Genomic DNA, 10,841 nt, shown 5'->3' with positions numbered 1-10,841 from the left:
CTTCCTTTGCAATCATTTTACGCCCCGCCACTTTCAAATGTCACCAGCCGCCCCTGCTAAGAGACAACTCTGGCTTGCACTCTACCTAGTTAATTCCCTTTGCCAGTGAAGCGCTGTAGTACAGGTTACTCAATATTTGAGGTGTTTGTCTGACTAAAAGATGGAGACAGCATACTGGTTGTCGCAGAAGAGCTTGGACTGTGCAGGACATGTGCAGGGTCTAATGCTCCGGCTGCCAGTATAAGTCTACCAAGGCTATTCCATTGAAAATGCAATGCAGGTGACATGGCAGTGGCAGCACAAAGGCACAGGTAACCTGGCAGCGACAGGCTCGGGTCCACATGCTTATACAGAAATGAGGGGGTTGCAGAATGTGCTGAGGCTCCCAATATCTCACAGATACTCATAGACTTGAGCTGAATGGGGCTCCCTGAAGAGGCCATTTGTGCTACAGTGGCTGCAGAACCTGTTTTACACCCCAGGACACCAGCTGGATTGCTGACAGACAAAACCACTTCTAAGTAATGCTGGGCAGTGCTCTTTAAACTCCATGATACAAAGTACTCCAGTATGAAGTAGTCATGAAGCTGCCCTGTGGAGCTCCTCGGATCAGGGACACAATGATCAACTTGCTTCAACGACACCCGAAGCATCTAACCAATGGCATGAAAACACATGCCATCTTAAGAATACAAGCACGAGGCCTCCAATTTTTTAAATGATGCATTACTCCATAAAATGAGGGCACCCAAAATAAAAACTATGTATGGATATTCTTTCTTCCGGCTGGGTTACCCAAAGGCACAGCGTGTTTGCTCTGTCCATACAGGTGCCTGTGAGGGACAGAAAGGGGCGTGTGGCTGACAGGGAAGCCCAGTCAGGGGAATGATGGCTCGATGGTAAAAACCTGGGGTGGGGCTCTGGGCTGAAAGGGAGGCTTGGACACCTATGAGTTCCAAGCTTGTGTACAAAATAACATCTACAGCGCAAGTGCAGCAGAAACCAGATACACTAATAAAAGACAGCGGATCGAGATTTGACAAAGTGGTGCAATCTCCGAACCGAAATGCCAGCAGTTTAAAAATTAAAACCAGCACAGTGCAAGCGCTGAGCAGGCAAAACCTTAAAAAAATATTTCCACAAAAGCTAATGGAAACAGTACTTGGAATCTGAGAAACTGGTAAGAGAAGTGATGGAGCGGGTAAAATGTTTTCTTTTTATATACCCAATCCATTTATATATGTTTATATTAAAATGATTAATGATTAATTATAATAATTAATAGTTTGATGTGAAAGAACGAAACCAACCTTATTAACAGAAAGAAGACACGTGGGAATGCATTTGCATGGCTAAAATAATAGGTGAACTAAGTTTGTATGCATATTAAAACGATAAATGTTGCTTGAGTAATGTTATTGTGATTTGCGCTTAAATAAACCAGCATTAACGGCTTTTGATGTTGCATATGGCTAGATAAATGCATACACATAAGGGTATTAGCAAGGGAATAACACTGTTTTAATCATTTCCATGTATTAATTACGATTGTTGTGTTTCTTTGCTTAAGTTGACTATTCTGGCCTACCAAAAGATGGCCGCCGACTGAAACCTAACTAAAGTACATTACTTCATCATTTGAACAATGGAGAAAGGCGCCTGCACTGACTTCGTTCGTGTCCCTTGTGTGACCTGTCAGACCATGCCCATGAAGACTACCCTGGGCGAGGTGCCAATGCCCCTGAACGTGAAGAAAATGTTACAATTGGGAATATGAACTGTCGAACCCGACCTGTTGCCAACGAACTGATACATTTAGGACCACGGATCATTCTTTCCCATACATTTGCTTTGAGACTATTCCCGCATGGGAAAATTTGAAAATGTTTCCTGATGTGCCGAGATGTATTTGAATTTAGCCAATCATATTCCTGTGAAATGAGAAATGTAACATTTGATATGTAAATTTTAGTATAAATATTAGTAGACTAGAGAGGGGTAGAGAAGCTGCTGACGGAGAACCGATGATCAGTGATCCTTATGCTGATGGAGAGGACGGTGACTTTATATGATAAACAAGAACTCTGACGGATTTACTGAGGACCAGTGAAATGAGAAATGTAACATTTGATATGTAAATTTTAGTATAAATATTAGTAGACTAGAGAGGGGTAGAGAAGCTGCTGACGGAGAACCGATGATCAGTGATCCTTATGCTGATGGAGAGGACGGTGACTTTATATGATAAACAAGAACTCTGACGGATTTACTGAGGACCAGTTCTGACTTAAAAAACGACAATTAGCCAGAATAGGTAAATATGACAAAAGATGATATTGCATTATTAAGATTTAACCTGCATTTAAATTAGATAAAAGAAAATCATTATTTGAATTAATGTGTCGGGTGATTATTTCACTGAAATGTTTATTGATTAGTTTGAGAGTTAAAGTATCATTGAACTAAATAACAACTAAATGATTCGATCGACCTATTGATGGAGGAATCGTTAGGGTGATTCAGGAGAAGTGGTTTTCCTCTATCAAAGAAAGCAGTTTGGTTCGGAACTGATGTCCCTTTGTAGGCACGGATAGTTTGAGAGAATGAATGTTGGTGTTATGGGCCCCACCAGCTTATGATGTGTGTATGTGCGTGTGACTGAGAAATCATTCTGTCCGTGGAAGTAAGGGGAAATTGAGAAACCTGAACTGCACCAGTATTTCTGGTAGCTAGAGATGGTTTTTATTGTTTTTGTTTAATGACTTTGTCATGTATATAGCTTATCGATTATTGATTGGTATTGATATATGTACTAACACTATATGTTAAAGTCGTATTGAGTTTTATGTTGTCTGTACGGCTTCTGGAATGTAGGAAGACGGGAATTTGTAACAGTTCCGTAGCAGAGCAGAGGTAAGCGCTGCTCTCGGGAAAGACGGGATTGTGGTTGCCCATAGGTACAAGGGAGAAACGTGTGACAATTGAAGTTGCACGACACCTTGTCTGGGTTCGATTCGGAAGCATCGCCGAGTGTTACCATTAGTGATATTTTCTGTGTGAGAGAAGTGTGAATGATAGCAAAGGGTTACCTGTGAAATTTTGGTCTTAGGTACCAGGAAACCAATTGGCATACCGATGACGCTTATCACTGAAAAGGTAGCAGGAGTTCTCTGAGCTTGTTAGAAGGACAAAGTAGAGGTAAGCGCTGCTGTGTTAACGTATGTTATAATTCTGTAGTAGGACAGACGGTTCGCTGTTCTCGGGAAAGACAGAATTCTGTGTGAATGTACTACATTTTCCATGTGAAAGTGCATGAATGAAATAGCATTCGGGTTAATTGAGAAACTCTGGTTTTATTTCTCAGGAGCATTGCGTTTCCAACTATGTGTCTTAATTCTGAAGAAAACAGTTAATTGATGCTTGGTAGAAGGGTGAAGTAGAGGGATGTGCTACTTTGCCAACGGACGTAACGATTCTGTAGTAGGGCAGAGGTAAGCGCTGCTCTCGGGGAAAACAGGATTCTCGTGGGAAAGGTCTTTTGCTATTCTGTGGTTAGCGGAGCAGACAATGGAGATGTTTATATGTTGTAACTAACAGTATTGTGAAATTGAAACAAAGTCTACCGAGTAGTTTTATAAATGAGGGGTAGACTGAAGACAGGAGTCAGGAGCAGGAGCTGCTGCAGCGACTGCTGACGTCAGAAAGACCGCGCTGGGATTGGACAGCTAGTCAGAGGTGTAAAACGCTCTGGATTGGTACGTCAGTGTAAAACCGCGCTAGGATTGCAGAAGGGCAGGGTGACGTAGACGCCCCAGGATTGGTGCGTTAGTGTGAGTCGCGCAGGGATTGGAGATTGTGACAGTGACATAGACGCGCCAGGATTGGTGCGTGAGTGAGAGTCGCGTTGCTATTGGACTAAAGATCGTACAGTTGCAGAAAAGACTAAAGGGTTCACGAGAGAAAGGAAGATGTATTATCATTCACCCGAGAAATAGAAAAAATCTTTGTTTAGTAAAATAAAAGGATGGATTGTGAAAGACAAAGAGATTGTGACTAGGGAAGGACAGTTACTTCCTCCGACGAAAACACCCGCATCCTTCATGGTTGCGAAATATGGGTACCATACTTGCATTTGGTTAGACAATTGGGCGAAGTATACAAAGGAAGACGAAGTTTTAGCGTTTCCAGAAAATCGTTCCTTTAATTTGGCAATTTTAAGGAATTTACGGGAGAGGATGATGAGCTTAGATCCGCGGCCTAGACCTACGCAGTTCGAGGCTTTGACTGAGTGGGAAGACGAAATGCATGAGCGTGAAAAACAGAGAAATGGCAGTAGATATAGATATCTGTTCGGACGGCCAAATGATCGTAAATCTCATTGTGATCGAATGAGAAGGTGGCGAGACGCAAGTATGACTGAAGGACTGTTTACCGTAAGAACTGCAGGGGAAAGTGAAGGAAGGAAATGCATAGACAAAAAGCATAATGTAGAACCTAGAAGGTATGGAGCAAATGAGATAGAAGATGATGTCCTAGATGATATGTTTTACAAAAGCCCACCTCCATACAGGCAGGAATCAGAGACGCTGACCTCAGGAACTCCAGTGAGGGAAACTCTGCGAATCATTAAGACAGGAGTTACGACTCGAGAGGTAAAACAAAGGAATTCTCTTAGGGAAAGAGAGACGGAAAATAAGGTTGAGAGTGAAAATGAGAGGGAGTTAGCAAAATCCACATTAGAACTGACAGAGAAGATAAGAGAATTGACTAAAAATCTAGAAGCAGTTACAGTCCCCGTAACCATAGGTCCAGTTATGCCCATTTTTGAGAAGCAGAAAGAAAGTGAGCATGGTCTAACGGTTCCGTATATGAGCAATAGACAAGTGGAACAAACCCTAATGAGAGCAAAAGAGAATCCTTGGAGACACACCATGAGTGAAGGTGAACTACATGTGTCAAATAACCCATTTTATAATCCCGATACTGTAGAAAGAAACAGAATGGTAGGGGGACCAATAATAGAACCACAGAGAATGACAGAACCAGGGAATGTAGAAAAATCAGTAGGTATAACTGCAGACGAATTGAGCGAATGGCTGAAGGGCTTGCAAGGTAAAGAGAAGGAATCCCAAACCATTGATGTGGCAAAATTACGCATGGTGTTAGAAGAATTAATAGTAGGGACTATCCCCACAGAGAAGCTGAAAAATTACCAGGATGAGGAACTATTATTCCTATGTAAGAGTGTCACTTGGAGAGCAAAGAATTTACATAACAGGCTAGCAGAAATAGCAAGTGAAATGGGAATTGACATGGACAAGGTAAAAGCTTTACAGAAGCCTTATCGAGTGGATTTCACGGAAAAGGATATTGAAAATCTGAACACTGCAGGACGAATAGGGCAGATTAAGGACATAATCACCGTGTTGAGGAAATGGGGAGATGTGGACAAATGGAAGAGCAGGTGGTATAGGAAACGGGATGATACCTCAGACAGAACTTTTCCAGCATTTCCTGTGAGAGAAAAGGAAAAGGTAGTGACAGAATTTCCCATGAGAGAGATTCCAGGAGGGGGATATGTGCATGTCCCATGGACAAGACAGGACATTTTGTCATTTACAAATGACTTCCCTCGATTGCGAGAAAAGCCCGTCGAGTGGTACAGACAGGTAGACAGATTTGTTAAGTTGTCAAAAGTATTGTGGATTGATCTAAATAGCTTATTTGATATAATAGTGCCAGCAGATTTATGGGCAGAATGCAAAATAGTCATAGATTGGCAAACTAAAGAATACCCGAGAGATCCCAAAACAGGAGCACCAGACCCTGAGGTAATGAAGAAATATGAACAAGTTATGGTATTTTTGAAAAACAAAGTGCCTCCCAAAGAAACAGATTGGGTTAGTAGATCGAACACATCAGGAAGCGAAAGAATCAGTTCACGCTTACTATGAAAGGCTAATATTAGCTTTCAAACAGTTTAGTGGAGATGACAATCTGGGAGAAAAGGATCTAAGTCATTTTGTGTACAGATTCGTGTATGGTTTGCGTCCCGAAATTGGGGAAATGATCAAGCAGCACACCGTAGACTGGCAAAGCAAGAAAATAGATGAGATCCTAAGACATGCTAAATACTTTAGTGATGAGATTGAGGCAAAGCAGCGAAAACTAAAAGAAAAGGCAATGTGGGCTCAAGTGAAAGTCGCAGAAAGACAGGAAGCTCAGCTGGTCGAACAAGCCAATAACCTAGGCATCAAACCAAGATTTGGCCCAGGGAAAGGGAAGGGTAATATAGAAGAAGCTAAAAAGAAGTTTCCCTACCACAATTGCAGAAGGTTAGGGCATTGGAAATCCGAGTGTAAATATCCACCAAGTACTAATAATGAAAATCCATCATTGAATCCACAGGTGCAGTGTGAGGTGAGTTGCCCACCGCAGCAACAGCAGAAGGCTGTTAATCCACAGAATCAGGTACCAAAACCGCCATTACCGCAAAGCAGGAACACCCAAAGATATGGCAAGGAAGTGGGATTCTACAATGAAAACCAGGTAAACAAACCGCAACGCGCGAGCGCTGTGTCACAATATTGTCTGCGAAATGACGAGAGTGAGTCAGAGGAGAATTATTGACAGTGCCGAAGAGAGGAAGAAGAGTGCGTACTTGGCGCAACTCTAGAAATAGATCAGACAGGAACATTTGTGGATGGGAAAGTCAATGATGAAAACATTACTTTTCTAGTAGACACTGGAGCTACGCGATCTACTGTCAGGTCAGCAGATGTGAAAAATCTTCCTCTCTCGGATGAAACAATCCAAGTAGTTGGTGTGTCAAACACCCAGATGAGAACCTACCTTACCAAACTGGTAAAGGGTAAAATAGGGAAATTCACAGACATGCACCGATTTGTGGTGTGCGATACTAGTCCTGTGAATTTGTTAGGAAGGGATCTTCTGTGCAAGATGAATTGCACTATATTCTGTACTCCAGATGGAATAGCCTTTGAGACACCAGATGAGGATGTACTGTATAAAATGACAATAGCTAACCAAGAAAATGGAATTACAGGAACTTATGCAGTATTTAACCCAGATGAATTACCCAAAGAATTGAAGCAGTCAGTGAAGGCAGGAGTCTGGGATTTTACTGGAGAAGATGTAGGCCTTATGAGAAATATAGATCCAGTAAAGATTACACTAAAAGAAGGAGTAGTTTATCCAAACATTCCCCAATATAGACTGACTCCTGAAATAATTGAAGGAGTGACACCTTTAATTGAGAAAATGATTCAACAAGGGGTGTTGAGGGATATAATGAGTAGTCCATGTAACTCACCTATAATGGGACTGAAAAAGCCCAATGGGAAGTTCAGGATTGTGCAGGATTTGAGAAGGATTAACAAGATCGTTGTGTCCCATTGTTCCAAATCCATCAGTGATTTTGTATCAGATTCCAAAAGATGCAGAATGGTACACAGTAATTGATTTGTGTCATGCTTTCTTTTCCATTCCATTGCATCATGACAGCCAGCCGATTTTTGCATTTCGGTTTGGAGAGCGTATTTTGGCATGGTGCCGAATCCCACAGGGGTACACAGAGAGCCCCTCCATTTTCAATCAGTTGCTAAAGAAATCTCTGGAAAGTCTAACCATGCCTGAAAATTCAGTTCCGGTCCAGTATATTGACGACCTATTGGTGGCGTCAAAAACACGCGAAGCTTGTGAAACGGACACAATAGCTTTGCTGAATCATCTGGCAGATGGAGGACTAAAGGTATCTCCGACAAAATTGCAATTCTGTAAAAAAGAAGTACAATACTTGGGACATACCATTGAAAAATGGCTGAGAAAGGTAACCATAGACAGAATCAGAATTATTAGAGGAATGAGAGCCCGGATGACCCAAAGAGAGGTGAGAATGTTCCTAGGGATGGTTGGTTACTGTCGTCAGTGGATAAGTAACTTTTCCCTGATTGCCAAACCACTGGTAAAATTGACGAAAAGTGAGGTTAAAGACCCCCATGAATTGAATAAAGAAGAATTGGCAGCATTCAGACAGTTAAAAAACAGCCTTTGCGAAGCCCTAGCTCTGGGGATGCCAGACTACGAGAAAGAATTTGAATTATACTGCTGTGAGAGAAATGGATGTGCACTCTCAGTGTTAATACAGAAACATGGAAGGCAAAGGAGACCAGTTGCATATTTTTCGGCAATGTTAGATCCAGTGGCAGTAGGTCTGCCAGGATGTCTGAAAGCAGCAGCTGCTACATGCCGAAGCCTAGAGCAGAGTGAAGGAATCGTGATGGGGTATCCAGTAAGAGTGTTTGTACCTCATAATGTGGCCATCCTTTTAACAAGGAGCCAAACACAGTTCATGTCACATAGTCGGCTGACTAAGTATGAGAAGGTCATTCTAGGTGCAACCAATGTGAGTCTGGAAAGATGTGTGAATGTGAATCCAGCTACACTTTTGCCTGATGCAGAGAGAGTGGAGGTAAGAGATGATGTTGATCATGATTGCTTGGATGTGCTTGACTTTTGCACGAAACCTCGACCAGACTTAAAAGATTTACCATTGCCAGAAAGTGATTATGTGTTGTTTGTGGATTGGTCGTGCTTGAGAACAGACGAAGGATTGTTGAGTGCGGCCTATGCTATATGCACAGTTGCTGCAGTCATAGAAGCATCACACTTGAAAGGAGTTAAATCCGCTCAAGTAGCAGAACTAGTGGCATTGACAAGGGCATGCAAAATTGGGAAGAATGTAAGAGTGACTGTGATAACAGACAGCCAGTATGGCTTTGGAGTTGTCCACGATTTGGGCCAACTTTGGCTGCAGAGAGGTTTCCTGACCTCAAGTGGAACTCCTATAAAGAATGCAGAAGTGGTGGGAAAATTACTTGAAGCAATACAGTTGCCAAAGGAACTGTCAGTGGTAAAATGGGCTGCTCATAGTCAAGGTAGTGACTATATCACTACTGGGAACCGATATGCCAATGACATGGCTCAGTACTGTGCCCGAAATCAGTATTCAATCAATAGGGCAAAGGAGAAGGAGATGTTTTCTTGCTCCATAATGTTTACTAACATTGTGGGAACATGGGAAGAAGTGAGGCAGTTGCAGGATGAAGCAGGAGATGAAGAAATGAAGCAGTGGGTAAAAGTAGGTTGTGCACCAAGGGAGAAAGATCATGTGTGGGTCTATCAGGATGGAAGACCAGTAATGCCTGATAGCATGATGTCAACCATGGCACGGATGTATCATGGCCAAGGACATCTGGGAAGAGATGCCATGATAAGGGCTTTAAAGCAGACCTGGCACAATGCAAAATTCAGGTTGATAGCAGAGAGTCTCTGTCAAAGATGCCTAATATGTCAGCAGTACAATCCTGGAAGGAAAACAGTGGTGAGCCTAGGCACAATAGGCCGATAGGGAGGACCCTTCACCAGAATGCAAATAGATTTCATTGAAATGCCCCCTTATAACAAGTTGAGGTATGTTCTGGTGGTAGTTTGTCTGTTCTCCAGGTGGGTGGAGGCATACCCAACAAGAAGAAATGATGGAATCACAGTGGCCAAGCTCTTGTTGAGAGAATTCATCCCAAGATTCGGGTTCCCAGTGACAATAGAATCAGACAGCGGAAGACACTTTTACAATGAGATCATGGCATTGATTTGTGAAGCATTGGGTGTACAACAAAAACTACATTGTGCCTATCGACCAGAGGCTTCTGGTGTGGTTGAACAAATGAATGGTACGATCAAAAACAGAATAGGGAAAATGTGTTTAGCCACAGGAATGAAATGGCCTGATGTCTTGCCTCTAGTCTTGATGACAATCAGATCTACTCCAGACAGAACTACAGGTTTGAGTCCCCAACAATTATCATGGGACGAGCCATGAGACACGTATTTGTTCCAGTCAACAAATTGATGACAATAACTGATGACATGATTTTGGATTACTGTAAAGGCCTGGCTGACGCAGTCCATTCTGTGTTTCACCAAGATGGAGCGGACGCCACCACCCTTGAGAGAAAACCAGCCCATGACCTGAGCCCAGGTGACTGGGTGAGAATAAAAGTCCACAGAAGAAGGAATTGCTTGGTTCCAAGGTGGGGAAGGCCAAGGCAAGTTATCTTGACCACAACAACTGCTGTGAAGTGTGCTGGACTGAACAATTGGATACATGCAAGTCACACTTTGAGAGTTCCAAATCCAGCAGATAGCATTGGAAAGGAATATTTTGATGATTCAGAATCAAGTGCTGATTCAGACAATGAGAATACAAAGACAAAAGAAAATTCTGAAAGGGGGGAAAAGAAGCCAAGACTAGTTCCAACTCCAAGAGAAGAAATTATGAGGAAGAGATTGCAGATTTCAGATGGTTCAGATTCTGGAGACGAGCAAAACGGCACTGGCGAGCACAGAAAGAAGAAAAGAAAAGAATGTCCCATCAGAAGTAACATTTACACCAAACGAAAGAGTAGAAGAAGTTCCACCTGAGAAAATCCTGGAAGGAGAAGAAGGGACAGAAATAGAGAGAGAGGGACAGATTTCTGCGGAAGACCCCCGAGGAGGTGTAGGGACATCCAACACTGAGTTAGGTGAAGGGACAATCAGCGAACAGAAAGATTGCGTGTCGGAGACCCGAGGAGGGACAGAAGTAGGGACAACACAAGAGGTGGAGAAATTAGCTGGTGGAAAAGAAAAGCCAAATGAGACAGAATCTGAAGACAGTGAACCAGAAGATCGAGTTCTGAGGAAGAGAACTTGGATCGAGGAAAGAAACAGTAAAGAAGGCAAAACAAGAAGAAATACTAAAGGAGACCTTTGGCCAAACA

Source organism: Triturus cristatus, chromosome 1_1 (assembly GCF_964204655.1).
Source record: "Triturus cristatus chromosome 1_1, aTriCri1.1, whole genome shotgun sequence".
NCBI lineage: Eukaryota > Metazoa > Chordata > Amphibia > Caudata > Salamandridae > Triturus > Triturus cristatus.
The sequence above is the reverse complement of the archived record's forward strand: the minus strand, read 5'-3'. Positions refer to the sequence as shown.